This window comes from Athene noctua, chromosome 5, assembly GCF_965140245.1.
Source record: "Athene noctua chromosome 5, bAthNoc1.hap1.1, whole genome shotgun sequence".
Taxonomy (NCBI): Eukaryota; Metazoa; Chordata; class Aves; order Strigiformes; family Strigidae; genus Athene; species Athene noctua.
This window is the reverse complement of record NC_134041.1, coordinates 35,926,426-35,941,311: the sequence shown is the minus strand read 5'-3', so window position 1 is coordinate 35,941,311 and position 14,886 is coordinate 35,926,426.

Sequence of the window (14,886 nt, the reverse complement as noted above, 5' to 3'; positions counted from 1 at the left end):
TTTGTACTGCACATAATGTTACATAGCAGCATATTAAAAAAAAAAAAACAAAAAACAAAAAAAAACAACCCAAAAAACCCACACCAAACCACAAAACAAAAAAACCACATCATTATTTCATTGCACAAAGTCTCACCAATAAAGATAGGTTACAAAGTACTAAGACCCAAATTCACTCACTGACTCAAGAAGTCACCAGTTCTGAGTATGAAGTTTGAAGGACATTTCCAGCACCAGCAGTTTCATATTAGTCTTCCTTTCCTTTCCTTTCCTTTCCTTTCCTTTCCTTTCCTTTCCTTTCCTTTCCTTTCCTTTCCTTTCCTTTCCTTTCCTTTCCTTTCCTTTCCTTTCCTTTCCTTTCCTTTCCTTTCCTTTCCTTTCCTTTCCTTTCCTTTCCTTTCCTTTCCTTTCCTTTCCTTTCCTTTCCTTTCCTTTCCTTTCCTTTCCTTTCCTTTCCTTTCCTTTCCTTTCCTTTCCTTTCCTTTCCTTTCCTTTCCTTTCCTTTCCTTTCCTTTCCTTTCCTTTCCTTTCCTTTCCTTTCCTTTCCTTTCCCTTTCCCTTTCCCTTTCCCTTTCCTTTCCTTTCCTAATATTCCTTCAGGCAGTGTGGCACATTATTTACAATCATAGTCTATGTTAGAGGATTTGATTGCTAGTGTTTCATTTCATGAAGTAAAATGAATACGTTTTAATTGGGCACCCCCAGAATCTGCCTCAGAAGCTACTTAAAAATTATCAGATAAATATTTCTGTTATCAAATGAGGCTTTCTGCTCTCAACATTAGATAAAAACCCACTTTTCTTTGCTATGCCCTAGACCAGTTTTCTCACAAACCTTGACCTTTTGCCTTAGAACTTCTGAAATTGAGCCAAAAAGTAACAAGCTCTTCAGGAAAGGAGGAGAAATACAACATAATGACCTTGCAATTTCCAGAGTCTCAGCTAACCTAACCCTTGAAAAATGCTGCACCAAAGTTAATAAAGCACATGATTGTGAAAAACACTGACATTCAATACAGTACTGGTTACACTCCTATAGTGAAAACAGCCATTGTGCCAGAAGGTTGACCAAGATGAGGGTAAAGTAACAGCAAAAAAAAAATCAACACATTTATTTTACTTTGAAATCTAAGAGCTCTTCCAACAGCTGAAGCTTGTCTCATTCTCAACACTTGGTTCCTACAGTAATAACATTCTCATTAAAACAGTAGTTCACTAGACCTTAAATAAGTGCTTTTACTGAAACTGTAAGGATCAATTCTTTTTGCTATTACTTTCAATATTCCTTGTTAAAGAGCCACCCATATATGACATTTATAAATGTGTGTACACTAAGTATTAATTCAAATGAAGCCCTGCAGTGAAAAATGCTCAGGCCCTTGAATTAAGCTATTTAATTTCTTTCCTCATCTAATTGCTGAGACTATTATTTAATGTCTCTTGTTTTTCTCTCTATTAATCTGTTTGCTTTACTAAATTGCATTCAGTTTTTCAACTCAGAAATTGTACAAATGAGAGGGAAAATAAAGGCTTTAAACAAAGGAGTAATACATTTATTTGGAAGAAGAAGTAAAAAGTGGCTGAGGAAACATCCAAATTATGGGGTACCTGTCACAAGTGGCCATCTATAAATTAGGGAAGAGCTAGAGAGGATCAGTGAGTGAGAGGATAGCATGCAGAAAGATCCCCAGGGACCTGAGCTGCAGTTGTAGCTGCAGTGGGTGTTGGACCCTGCTGCCTTGGGCTGCCCAGGACTGCAGCTCTGGCCAGGGGTGGACTGGAGCTGACAGAGATGAACTGCTAAAGCCAAAAAGACAAAATATTGTGCTTAACATTTTAATTTTAAGCACAATTGTGTCAACAGGCTTTTCATATGCTATTGTAACTAATTGCTATGAACACGCACTGTGACAGAGAAAGCTCTAAAAAGCTTCTTCCTCTCAGTGTTATCTGCCCAGGTCATTCAGTTTGTAAATTATTGCTTGCATTTAGCATACAGTGGGCTTTTTTTTTTTTTCTTCTTCTTCTTTTCCTTTCTCCTGAGAGAAAGAAACAGAGCAGAAAGATTATGTGGGATAGAGACACAATTCCTATTCAATCAGTAGGTTTCTGGTGTAGCTCCAATGCTGTTGATACCACATTGCATCAGCCTGTCTCAGAAAGCACAGCAGATTGCTGATGAGGGCTGCAGAGACCCACTATATGCTTAGGATAGGACAGATAGGTCCTCCAAAATAGGGAGAAGGTGTTGTGACTGTAAATTGGCCTAGGATGTGTCACCTTACATTAGACTCCTCGCCAGTCTGAGAAGACTCAGCTCCTACTCAAGTGCAGCAGGAAAGGTTTGTTCCTATGAACCATATACCTCATAGGTTCATAAGACTTTCCCATGACAGTGACAGTCATTAAAATATAAAATTATATTTTTTTTTGTAAAAAGTAATTTAGCCCAGAAAACAATAATTAAATAAATTAAGCCTTATTTTACTATAATACCAATGGCTTTAGTGTAGTCTGCAAGCACTGATTTTAGTATTCCTTTAAGTCTCTTAATTTTAGTATTTCTTTAAGTCTCTACACAAGGAACATGCATGTATTTGAAGTTCACATTGTTTCTGGTATGTTTAAAATATCATGTGCAGTAAGGAGGTAAAAAAACCTGCATTATCTCTGGAAATTAGTTCTGTTTTCTGGAATGAGCAGAGAGACTTGCATTATTTTCTGTATTCACAGGTTCCCTTCATACCACATCCACAATTGGATACCAGGCCATTTCCACAATATTTTTTTCCATTAGCTTCAGAAAGTACCTGTGTTTTTCCCACTGCATCAGTCAGCATGGACATACAGTGTGAAGGGCATCAGGAATAACATTGATCCCTGCTTTGAACTGCAATATGTATGTGTGCTTTAGTGGTATCTGAATTCCTTAGAAGAAACCAACACTGCTCATTGTCTGAGCCAAAATACTGCACAAAATGCCCTATTGTCCTTTAAAGTTATGCCAATTATTGTAATTCTAGTGGGTAAGAAATTTCACAAAAAATAGTCTTGATTTCAGATCCTTTACACAAATTATAATCTCACCCATAAATTTTTGATTGATTTGCATCGATCTGCCATTTAAAAATGGACACACTATTTCCTTGTGCTCTTTGCCACAACTATTTTCTCTGCTGTCTATCACACAAAATATATTTGTGTATGTTTTCTTAATACTGATCTGATTATTGTACTCACACAACTTTAGGGAGCAGAGAAAGGAAGGAAAAAATAAAAATCTTGTTTCTTTCCACCTATTGCTAGATAGGGCTTTCTTTTTTCTTAAATTAGTGCTATGCTCCAGGATTGTACATCCTTTGCTGTACTTCCACCAGACTCTGGTCACAGCACCATTGACAAAATCACACAAGCACATTTCAAAAGCTAGAGAAAAGAGGTAGCTTTTTGGATGCTTGTCTGCTTTACTTACCATGGTGGTTTTGGGAAGACTGGACCTCCTGACTGAGTTTTCCCCACAGAGAATTTCACAACTCAGCAATTTAATTTTTTGTGGGGTTTTTCGGGGCTTGTTTAGAGTTAGGGGTTTTTTTCTTTTCTTCATAAGCTCAGACATAATGCAACATCTTCTTTCTGCTTGCAAGCTCCAGCATATTTAAATTTCTGTCAACAGCCATACACCAAGCTGGATAACCAGGTAAAATCATTTTTACACACCTTTCTATCAAGGTCTGCTTTCAAATGCACATAGATGGCATTTATCCTGGCACCAAAAAGACTGTCCTGGGGGATCAACAGTGTGGGCATTTTGGTCCTCTCCATCTGGTTATGTCATGATGACACATTTGTGCTCCCATATAGACCTGATATTAAAGCCCACTCTCTTCAGGTGCACTATATTTTTTTATGTCATAAAAACACCCAAAGGTGGCCCCTGCCAGAGGGTTCCCAACTTATTTATAGTGACATATGGATATAGCCATAGCAAATGCACTAGTCAAATTTGAAAGCTCTCAGTGATCCATCAGTAACTGCGCAGCCATCCAAAAAGCAGGTCTCTGCTTGGTATTCAACACCTTGTAACATATGGTAATTCTGAGTAATTTCTTTTCATTGCTCTTCAAGCCATTGAATAGAGGAGGTCAAATACACTTTCTTCCTCTAGTGGCAGTCATTGCTGTGAGAGGGGATGTTAACATGTTGAGTTTAAGGAGTATTAAGAGATACGTCTCTGAAAACAGATGCCAGCAGGTAATATAGTGAAAGGGATCTATAGAGATTCACCTTTACATCATCATCACTCTCTTCCACATGGACTATGTGACAAACCACCACCACCATCTCTCTTCTGCATTATTTCAACATCTCACTTAAAATTTTCACATTTTATTCTCAATAATAACAAAGTTCTTTTGCAGGTCAAATATCCTTTCATGATTAGTTGTGGGCCACACCAAGAAATGCTTTTTCTCACTGAATATCATGCTGTCGACCCTAAAATATTCAGGTGTGGGACAGAGTTCTGCTTTTCAGTGGTGTTAAAAATTGAGAAAATAATTGTCTGTGAAGTATAAGTTACGAAGTGAGGAATGGGGACATGGCGCCATCTGTCACTTCTTGGTCTCTCTCTGAACAGTATATTACTTTCAAAGGTTTCTGTCTGCATAGCTCCAAGCAGACCTCAGCTTTACTATAAAGGGGAAAGCTGGTTGCCTCTCATTTGAGCTATGATCTTCTCTATATTCTTCAGATATCGTAGTTATAGACTAATCTTGTAGCCAGAATCAATCTTTTACAAGCAGAAGACTACATGTACATGCAAAAGCTTTTTTAGGATCTTAGAGCTTTGCTCACTGAGATTTTAAGAGTAATTTTGACTTCTAAACTTTTTCCACACATTTGCTATTCATGTCATGAATTTTCCTCTGGAGCATCCTCTGTTGTCCCTGGTAAAATACAAGATAGTGACTGTGATAGACACTAATCTGAAAGAGTAATTGTTTCTAAGATTTTTGTTTTGTTTAGCGCTTTTTTTTTTTTCTCTCCATATATGGCTGTTAAATCTTTAGCTGGAATCTGTGTGATTATAGAAAAGACAAATCTGGTCCACAGTATATTAAAGTGTGCCATGCTTGCAAATAGAAACCCTTACGAAATTAAGTTAGAAACTGGTTGAATGTCTGTGAACTGGAGCTACACTAATTTCTTTAAACTCAGTTAATTCATCTCAGCAAAACTCAGCCATTGACTGAGTTTATTGGAGTGACAGAGAAGGACCTTATTACTGTTGACTTCAGTTAAGAGAATGCACAATGAGATTCTTTAAATTAGTTGAATGTGTTTGGACAGCTAATATCTCTAAAAGTCTGTTATCTGTATTGACTACAACATTACAGAATGTTATAAAATTAATTATATTTTTCATATCTTAACAATGATTGTCTCATTTAGAAATATAATTACCTATCATTGAGGTTTTCAGCCAGAAGGGGTTTTTCAGCAGTGTATAACAACTTGGTTTGCCAGGCTTCATTTAAATCCCTTGCTTCCTTCTCCTTATAAAAGTTTGATATTTTAGGTGACTTTTTTTCTTTTTAATACCAAAGTTCTATTCCAGGTATTTAATGTCATTATACACAAAGGACAGATTGACACTAAAATAGCAGCCTGGCTAATAAAAGAAGAAACCACCACATGACAGCTTGTTATAGGGTGCTCTGTAATATAATGGGATAGTGTGAGCAGTGTCCTCCTCCAGAAGATTTAAAAGCAGGACAAATTATTATTCAGGAACAAAAATTATGATCTGTGTCCTCAAAGGGTCATTAAAAAGAGACAGACATAATAAAATCAGAAACCTGGAGATCTTTTCCATGATTTCCCAATAAATCTTTTTCAAGGATTTTTGTTTGGTTTAAAATTATTTTTGAGAAACACAACTTCATTCCTACAGACACATAAAAACCAAAGCCACCAAGTTTATCCTGATATAAGTAATCATTTCTATGTGGAATTACAATGCACTTGTAGAGAAAATAATGGCTAAACATTGTCAAACATAATTAGATGGCATCTATCCTTTGTAGACTATTCAGTTATTCAAATCATGCAACCCTGCCATCTTGTTCACAGGTTCATCCCTCCTCATCCAGTGAAGCAACAAGGAGTCAAGAAACACTGAAGAAAGGCAAAGAATACATTTTGTTATTCTTATTTTTCCTGTAGACACTATTCTTTCTCCTTGATAGTATCAGAGATCATAATTCTCCAGAGCTATTAATCTGGCATGTGTATTGACATTGTGTGATTGTAAAAGATGCTATTTGTTTCCTTTTGCCTTATAGCTCAAATAGAAAAGAGATACTGAGATGCCCCAAACCTTAGGAACAACATAGCAAGAGAGGAAAATGATGAAATGTAATAATTTAGGTGCAAAGAGATCAGAACTCGAGACATTGTTTTTCCTTAGATTTTCTAAGGATCATCACTACAGATAATATATATATAATAATACATACTACAGATTTTCTTCAGGTTTAGCTTAAAATTAGAACTTGGATGTTTAGATTGAAACCAATTTAGTAGGCAAGATGCTACTTTGTGCCAAAAGATTTTTTTAATACAACAGACCTCTAAAAAGTGATGAGTCAGTAAAATACATGCAATAAGTATTGTACATAGGGTACCATGGCTCTCCATGCTCTCTCATGGGTGTAGGTGATTATGTAAAATATATCTGGAAAATGAACACAGGCTGCTTATTACAGAGACACTGTCAAAACAACGTAAGTCTTTGTCCCAGAGTAGGGCTTTTTAGTGTAACCCCTTACATCCATTAAAAAATGACATTTTATATAGATAAAAGTTTACATACATTGCTGATTACTTTCACAGTCACAGTTTTTAAGTATGTGCTTACATTGAATGTTTTAATACATGAACTATAACGACTAGAGAACTGTGGAACACTAGACACTAGTGGTTGATGGCTCAATGTCCAGATGAAGATGAGTGACAAGTAGTGTTCCCAGGGTCTGTACTGGGACCAGTACTGCTTAATAGCTTCATCAGTAACATAGACAGTGGGATTGAGTTCACCCTCAGCAATTTGCAGATGACACCAAGCTGAGTGTGTAGTTGATGCCTGAGGGACAGAATGCCATCCAGAGGAACCTGGACAAGCTTGAGAAGTGGGCCTATGTGAACTTCATGAGGTTCAACAAGGCCAAGTGCAAGGTCCTGCACATAGGTCAGAGTATCAATATAGACTGAGAAATGAAGGGATTAAGAGCAGCTCTGCGGAGAAAGTCTTGGGGTTGATGAGAAGCCCAACATGAGCCAGTAATGTGTGCACTCACAGCCCAGAATGCCAAACATATCCTGGGCTACATTAGAAGAATCCTGGCCAGCAGGTCGAGGGAGGGGATTCTCCCCTTCTACTCTGCTCTCATGAAACCCCACCTGCAGTACTGAGTCCCGATCTTGGACACCCACCATAAGAAAGGCATGGACCTGCTCAGACAGGCCCAGAGAAAGTCATGAAGATGATCAAGGCATTGGAGCACCTCCCTTATGAAGACAGGCTGAGAGTTGGGGTTGTTCAGCCTGGAGAAAAGAATGGTCTGGGTAGAAAGGTGGCCTTTCAATACTTAAAGGGGGCTTATAAGAAAGATGGGGACAGACTTTTTAGTAGGGCCTATAGGAATAGGACAAGGACTAATGGTTTTAAACTGAAAGAGAGTAGGTTTAGATTAGATACTGTCACGGTCCACTCGGTGGACTCGTGATGGTTTGTTTGCTATGATCTCGAAAGTGCAAAATTAAGGTGACCAACACCAAAGGGGATAGCAGTAATAAAACAATTAAATTTTATTGTGTTGCCCGTGAAGCAGCACGCAATAGTTAGAGATGAGTGAAAGACAGGAAAAAGGTAAATTTAAGTTTTAGAGGAGAGAGAGGTTATTGTTGGGATTCAAGAGGTCTTTGTGCGAGAGAATGGCCATGTGAGCAATCCTGCATGAGAACAAGACTGATAAGAGCCTCAGCCGAGCAAGAATGCGATAAGGATGTGACCCTGAATGAGAGGGGAGAAACTTGACGAGACAAGCCCCAGAAGGGGTTGGGACGGAAGAGGAAGTTACACAAGGCAGGAAGCCTGGCAAGGCTGATGTGGCACTTTTTATCCAATCATAAGAAGGTTTAAAGCGTGGGCTAAGGTAACTGTCCAATCTTAAGGACTTGTACTGCATGTTACTCAGATGTGCGGGAGAACATTATAGAAGGGCTTTCTTAGTTGTAATAAATGGGCATTATTTGATCACATTGGTCGTGTGCGTGCTCAGCTCTCCCGCAGGTTATAGCTACCACCGCTGATCTCACGACTTCCTAATGGTCCTGGGTCCAGCTAATGCTGTGTCATTGATCGTCGTGGTCTTTGATGGGGAAGCTTCCCATTTTCATTGTCCAGAAGTCATCCTTTTATGCTCAGTAACACACCTTGCTCCACCTCCGCCTCAGGGGTCTCCACCCTTCTCAAGTGAGGCCATCGCACATGCACAGGAAGGGGTGTCCAAGGCGTGGTCAGTCTTGGAGGTGGGTAGCCTTCCACCAGGAGGTGTGTTTTGGTATTATAATGAAGCAAAGTTTGTCTAAGGTTCATGATTTCTTCATCGATGTTATGACAACAGTTGCGATCCATCTTTTTTGACAGTGGCTATGCAGTTATCTCTAACAGCTCTGGCTGGGCCCAGGTACTGAAAAATAGCACAGTACTTTTTGTACTGCACGGTTCAGGCACCAAAGAAAGCTCAGCACTGCCTGCACCACACGGGTCAGTGCTCAGGAGAACAGCACAGCACTCGCTGTGCCACACAGTTCTGCATTCAGGAGCCATTGCACCACATTCCACTCCAGAGTTCAGCAAGGCCAAGGAGGCCGTTGTCGGGTACCTCACTGTCCATGTCCCTGATGAAAATGTTGAGACGATGCTAATCTTCTGACCGACTCTTACAGATACAAGGAATAAATTTTTTACAATGAGGATGGTGAAACACTGGAACAGGTTTCCCAGAGAGGTGGTAGATGCCCCATCCCTGGAAACATTCAAGGTCAGGCTGGATGGGGCTCTGAGCAACCTGATCTAGTTGAAGATGTCCCTGCTCATTGCAGGGGAGGTTGGACTAGACAATTTTTAAATATCCCTTCCAACCCAAACTCTTCTATGACTCTATTCTATGCTTTCTTCTGTTGGGATGGTCTCCTTTCTAGGGGGTGAGTGTGTTGGTGAGGGGGTGTGTGTTATTGTACTTCAAGCTGGGCTAACTTGTCAATAATGGGAGAGCTCCATCAGGAAAGAGCTGGCAACTGGGTAATGGACTGATGCTGGATGGACTAGAAGTCACACTCACACTTGAGGGATTGCTGACTGTGGTGTGAATCCAGAAAATGAGGGTTTGTATACTCTGCTGGTGAAACTTCAGTGCTGATCAGGAAAGAGTGGGTCATGGGTGGGCTGTCTTTATCATATTAACATGACCGCAACTTGTGGGTGCTGGTAAGGGCACTGGTTTCTCTGCAGTGACCTGTGAGAGTTTGTGTGGGTACTATGTACATACATTTGTTGATTTGGAATACATGCTCATCCTCTCCGCAGAGCTCTCTCCCTGGGGCTGGGAGTCCCCCAGATTTGCTGCAGCAGCCCAGGAAGGAGATCCCCTGGGTACCAAAGTCTGCTGGATTTGTTTACTTCTAACATTGGAGCATAGCCAGTTCTGCATCTATAAAGCGAGAGAAAGTTAGAAGTGTTGGTAATTTTGCCTTTGGAAATGTCAGTACTGTCAGGCCTAAAGATCACCTAAAAAAGAATTTAGGGGATTCTCTCTGATACCCATCTGGAAATCTAGTTTTAGAAGAGTTTGAATTTTCCTGGCCTTCTTTGTAACCTTCTGTAAATTTACTAGCAAAACTGCTCTGCCAGGCTCTCCCAAATGAATGTCTTGCTGCAGTAAATTGAGGATTGTCTCTATGTAGAGCAGAAAAAAGTCTGTGCTGTTGAGAGGTGTATTTCAGAAGGCTTGTGACCTGTATCTCTGAAGGAAACTCAGGAAGGGATTTATTCTATGTACTAAGGGATTACAGATGCCTAAACATGTTCACATGATTATCCCTCATCCTTTTGCTTGTCAAATTGCAAGGAACCTTGGGCCATTTCATTTCTACTTCACAAGAAGTAGAAGACATCCAGAATCACCATCCAGGGAATGGTACAATACCTCCTCATCTCAAGTGAGAGATTTCCTCTGAGTACTACTCGGTGTACTAGCCCATTTTAAAACAGGCTTTTAGCTTTGGAAGTATACTGTTCAAGTTTTTATGATCCTGGAAAATTGAATTCTTAATTTCACACTTTGAGACTTTTCCACTCTTGTGCTTCTGGGACAATAGACCAAGTTCATGATCTCCATCCCAATGATGTAAATTTGCAGTAACATAGCTGAAATAACTGGAAATATATTTCTGTAGCAGAAATAAGTATCTTGTCAACATCTTAGTTACTCAGACTGTTGTGTCTTCGGGGAAAATTTTTCAGCTGTTCATTAAAGAGCAACATACAGTTGATCATTTAGAACATTCATATGTATTATGGTTCATATCAATTGATACAGTCCCTCATTTGGGTGGCATTACACTAAGCAATGAAGGGTTTGATGGAGAAAGTGAAAACACACTCCTATTTCTCCAACTTTTAATCAATTCCTTCACCTCTGATAAGCAAAATAGAGTACTGAAGGTCCCTGAAACTGGTCCTCAACCTCCCCCAATGTGAAACATCCCATGAAATAAAGATATTATATAGTATGGAGGATGATGGGAAGAAAAAATTAAACGTGTATATGATTTCAATATCTTTTAAATATTTGGTCAGAAATATAGAAATACCTGCACCGCGCACAGCTAATAGTTGTATTAGAGGACATATCATATGTTCTGTCTGCTGGCCCATATGAACTTACTGCATCATCACACAACTTTGCACTGCCTTCTTCTAGGCAGCCTATGGCACTGAACCTTCTAGGATTACCTTTTTTTCCTACCTTGCAAGTTTTGCACTCTTTTGGCACACGAGGTACACTAGCCTACCTGCTCCCTATGCCATCCAAATGGAATAAAAATTAAGAAAAAACTAAAAGCATGGTTTAAAACTTCTGAGTTCAGACAATCAGATGTCTTTTCACATAGCTTTATCAAAAAGGTATCCAAAAATTCCCAAATTGTGTCAGCATTTGTGTCCAAGCATCTGCTTCTTGGGTTTGTTTGCAGCTGGTCTTATTAATATTGTTTAGCAAGAAATATAGATATTTATTTTTTCTTTTTATTGCAAAAACACCAGAAATTTCTATCCTGGCCTGAAAGTTATTCTTTTAGAAAGTCCATGTCATACTGACAGGGACTCCTCCAGATATACAAGATGAGTATATAGCTATTACTGAGCTGAAAAATTCAGACTGTACCATAGTTCTCAAACTCAAAGTCTGGCTTTTCTTTTGTCCTTAGTGACACAGGGTGGCTATTCTGCTTGTAGACAGCAGAGCACTTTAGGGTGTATAACATTACTCAAATTCTTTGTCTCTTTGGAATAGCAGATGAATTATGCTCTTTTAAGTATTTAGTGGAAGCTAAGTGCTCTTGCTTTGCGATCATAGCTCATATCCTGGGGCATAGAGTTTTTACACCATGCTGGAGAGTTATATTACTTATGCTTAAATATTTTCCTCTGAACAAACATATATATGCATGCACACACAGTCACACACTCCTATAATCTTATAAGGAAATTACTTAGATACTTGTTGCAGTTCTAAAAACAGGGACTCTTATAAATCACTGAGCGAGAAAGCAAATGCTAGAAATAATAACTGCATCTGAAGCTTATCACCTTAAGTCGTGGAAGCACTGTGAAGGTTGTTAAAAAAAAAAAAAAAAAAAGGGGGAAATGAACAAAGATAAAAGATCTCAAGGTCTGCAGATCTGCAGAAGCAGCATTGTTAGTGTTATGTGAACTGAATTCAGACTTAATGGTCCTTTGAAGTAACAAAACAGAAAACATCATTTAAGAACACCACACAATGCAAGTAAAAAAAGTACTTTAATCTTGGATCAATATTTGAAAGTGGTAAGTGGAAACTGCAGCTCAGTAAGGATTTTGACTCACACAATTCCATTACATTTTACTTTCATGTGGTACAAGTCTGGGATAACATTCCAACTGTTGGATTGTAAAGAGGGAAGAGAAATACTTGAACTATATACTCTCTTCTCTGTGTTAATATATATCATTTGTATATCATATACCATATATTATGTGATATGTCATCTAAAACTATAAAATATATGGTAATTGTTCTAATATATTGAAATACCAGACCATGGATTCACCTGTGAAATAGAGCACATCACAAGCTCAGCTGGTGTCAGACTTGTATTGCCAGTTGGTGAATGTGAATTCCACCCACATACATATATATATATATTGTTCTCAGACGACATCTCCTGGTATAGTAGCAGTCTGGGCTCGGTGTTGTTGCCTGTATTGCACAGTTACTGGCAGAGCTAGATTTCTGCGACCAGGGAGGGGTCAGTCTCAGTTGCTGAAGTTAAAGGAGCTGAAGTTCCGCTCTTCCATACAGGATATGGTAACAGTCCAGCAGTATGCAGTGTTACACACACTGTTGCTCCAGGTCACTGTAACCTCTTATGCGTTACTGGCAACTGTCTGACCCCAGAGTGGGGCAAAGAAGGATCTTCTGCAAATACTGAATTGTCAAATCCCTCCAGTCTACATGTCCTTCCTCTTTAGAAACTGAATCACAGCCCATCAGTGTTGGTGGGAAGAGCCTTACTGGCTGTGCTGGGGTTTGGATAGGCTTTAAGGGAATCCATAAATTTTTTAAAATATCTGCAAAACAAACCAAAAGAAGGCAGCATCTCCTAACTGGCAATGCCATGGATGGAGAAGAGGACATTCCCATCTGCTGCTTTTTGTCCCTGGTTTCACTTCACCTTGCCTCCTCCTCTTCCATCCTTTGTTTGACCTGTACACATAGATTGTAAGATTTTCAATTTAACAGTGATTTTAAAAAATGCTCTGTTTTTTCTCTCATAGGAAGAGATTCTGATAGAGATTGAACTCTGATTCTGAACTGAGATTCTGATAGAGATTATAGGTGACGCAGCTTTGCAAATAATATCATTAAGAATAATTCTAACTATAACATCTATTAAGTAAGTAGAAATATAAAAGGTGTGGGTTTGGGGATTTTTTTTTTTGTACTTCTCATAGTTAAGGAAGTAAATAAGAAGCAGACTAATGATTGGCTCGATTCACTTTTACCCCTGACTTCCTTTGTCCCTCGGTTTAGAAATAAAGGAAGACAGTAGTATATACAATGGTCAGCGAGCAACAGGAAAAAATCCAAGGGGGAAAGTATAGGAAACTTACAGCTACAACATGCAGAGGTGTCAGAGTTGTGCCAGCAGTAGAATTTGCCTAATGAACATTTTCCCTAGGCATCCAATAATGTCGCTTGTGATTTCCACTGAAGATTACCCATCAGTTAGCACAAATTTGCTTTTTAATTGGCCTGTATTGCACCTGCCACATTCTGACTCCCCAGTCTCTGAAGCATTGGCAAAAGAAGGAAGGTAGATATCTGGGGGGATTTAATCTTAATACATTACAGGAAGGGCATGCACAGCAACAATTAATGTTTAAAAGACAAGAATAATGTGCACTAGCACAAAGTGATGAGGAAGAGGGAATGGGACCTGGGGAGTAACTAATGAACAATATTAATTAGCCACAGCAGAAAGATCTAAAGCTCCAGTGAAATCAGTGGGAAGCTTTAATGCTGTTGACTTTTGTGGGTCCTGGGAACACCCCAAGGAGGCCAGAAGTAGAAAACCCAGCAGCAAGGCTATATTTATCCAGGCTTATTTTTAAAAGAATGCCAAAGTTAATGTGTTCTGAAGGTAAACTGTAAACAGCTGGGCAAGCTAACTAAAGGGCAGCAGTGCAATGCAGGAGACTGACAAGCATGTAGCATGGCAGCATCAACCAGCAGCTCCTGTGCAGGGAGACAGAATGACTTTGTGCACTGTTTGACTGTAACCCAGCAACTTTTCTATGTTGTATTGGCCTGCCTTTTTTTTTTTTTTTTTTTTTTTTTTGGGGGGGGGGAAGGGGTGGAAAATAATTAATCTGAGAAATAGAGGATGTGTTCATGCAGACATGCAAGGGTATAGACACTTTACCTTATGTTAGGCCTGGTGTACTGCAGAGTGTACAGACAGTAAGGTGTATTTTCTGATTTGGGAGGCTTAAAAATGAACAAAGGAAATCGAGGGTGAAAAGGAAACAGGGGCACATGACGCTGCTGGAGCTCAGGAGGAAGCTCCCAGGAACCCAGGACCAGTTCACTGTTCCAGGTCACCATTTCACATCTCAGATGGAGCACAATGCAGCTGACCCCACATTCATGGGTGCTACCTCACATGCTGGCTTTTGTGATATCAACCCATAGCAAAGGCAATCAGGTTGGTACTTTGATACCTTATGGCAGCAGGGATGAATGATGACAGAGAAGGTGATAGTGGTGACCCAGGACCAGGATGGAAACAAGGGTTCAGGAGAACCAGGACTTGGTAGTTTTGAGGAAACAACAGAAGGGGGGGGGAAGGGCGGGGGGGAAAGGGGGGGTAAGTCATCTTATTCAGGTAAAGGAGGCAGAAAAGCAGGAAATGGGAGGGGTGGACCAGCTCTGTTGTCCAGCATAACCCAAACAAAATATTTACAGTTAAAGTCTCACTTTTTTTGTTGGATTGAGTAAGA